The sequence below is a fragment of the Schistocerca nitens genome, chromosome 1 (genome assembly GCF_023898315.1).
Source record: "Schistocerca nitens isolate TAMUIC-IGC-003100 chromosome 1, iqSchNite1.1, whole genome shotgun sequence".
Classification (NCBI taxonomy): domain Eukaryota; kingdom Metazoa; phylum Arthropoda; class Insecta; order Orthoptera; family Acrididae; genus Schistocerca; species Schistocerca nitens.
The window spans coordinates 236,718,985-236,720,378 of NC_064614.1; the positions used below are offsets into that span (position 1 = coordinate 236,718,985).

At 52.8% G+C, this 1,394-nt stretch overlaps 1 non-coding gene across 1 annotated transcript; it reads left to right on the forward strand.

Annotated features, from left to right (window-relative positions):
• Positions 1-884: 884 nt before the first annotated feature.
• Trnas-cga (transfer RNA serine (anticodon CGA)) lies at positions 885-959 on the forward strand. The gene has a single exon. It is a non-coding gene; the product is annotated as a tRNA-Ser (tRNA).
• Positions 960-1,394: the final 435 nt, after the last annotated feature.

Below are 1,394 nucleotides of genomic sequence, written 5' to 3' on the forward strand. Positions count from 1 at the left end.
GGAAGATAGGAGGCGAGGTACTGGCGGAAGTAAAGCTGTGGAGACGTTGCGTGAGTCGTGCTTGGGTAGCTCAGTTGGTAGAGCACTTGCTCGCGAAAGTCTCGGTCCGGCACACAGTTTTAATCTGTCAGGCAGTTTCATATCAGCGCACACTCCGCTGCATAGTGACAATCTCATTCTGGGAACATCCCCCAGGCAGTGGCTAAGCCATGTCTCCGCAATATCCTTTCTTTCAGGAGTGCCAGTTTACAAGGTTCACAGGAGATCTGTGTAAAGTTTGGAAGATAGGAGGCGAGGTAGTGGCGGAAGTAAAGCTGTGGAGACGTTGCGGGAGTCGTGCTTGGGTAGCTCAGTTGGTAGAGCACTTGCCCGCGAAAGTCTCGGTCCGGCACACAGTTTTACTCTGTCAGGCAGTTTCATATCAGCACACTCTCCGCTGCATAGTGACAATCTTATTCTGGAAAGATACCCAGGTTGAGGCGAAGCCATGTCTCCGCAGTATCCTTTCTTTCAGGAGTGCTAGTTCTGCAAGGGTCGCAGGAGAGCTTCTGTAAAGTTTGGAAGGTAGGAGGCGAGGTACTGGCGGAAGTAAAGCTGTGGAGACGTTGCGTAAGTCATGCTTGGGTAGCTCAGTTGGTAGAGCACTTGCCCGCGAAAGTCTCGGTCCGGCAAACAGTTTTAATCTGTCAGGCAGTTTCATATTAGCGCACACTCCGCTGCAGAGTGAAAATCTCATTCTGGAAACATTCCACAGGCTGTGGCTAAGCCATGTCTCCGCAATATCCTTTCTTTCTGCAAGGTTCGCAGGAGAGCATCTCTAAAGTTTGGAAGGTAGGAGGCGAGGTACTGGCGGAAGTAAAGCTGTGGAGACGTTGCGTGAGTCGTGCTTGGGTAGCTCAGTTGGTAGAGCACTTGCCCGCGAAAGGCAAAGGCCCCGAGTTCGAGTCTCGGTCCAGCATACAGTTTCATATCAGCGCACACTCCGCTGCAGAGTAAAAATCTCAGCCCTAATCTCGTTCTCCACTTTCTTTGTTGGGTCAGCGTTGATTTTCCTGTAAGATTCATCATTGAGCATGCTCTGCATCTTCTCAATATAGTCCTTATGGGAAAAAACAACCGTAGCATTGCCTTTGTCAGCCGGTAAGACACCAATCTCAGGGCAATCATATCGACACCTCCACAGACGCCGACGCCAGCGTCTCAGCGACTGCCGACACGCGGCCGCGGGCGCGGATCGTTGATAGAACGCCTCGCAGGGCGAGGGGATTTAAGACGGCCGCGGGCGCAAATCGTGGATAGAACGTCTCGTAGGGGGAGGGGATTTAAGACGGCCGCGGGCGCAGTTCGTGAATAGAACGCCTCGCAGGGGGAGGGGATTTAAGACGGACGCGAGC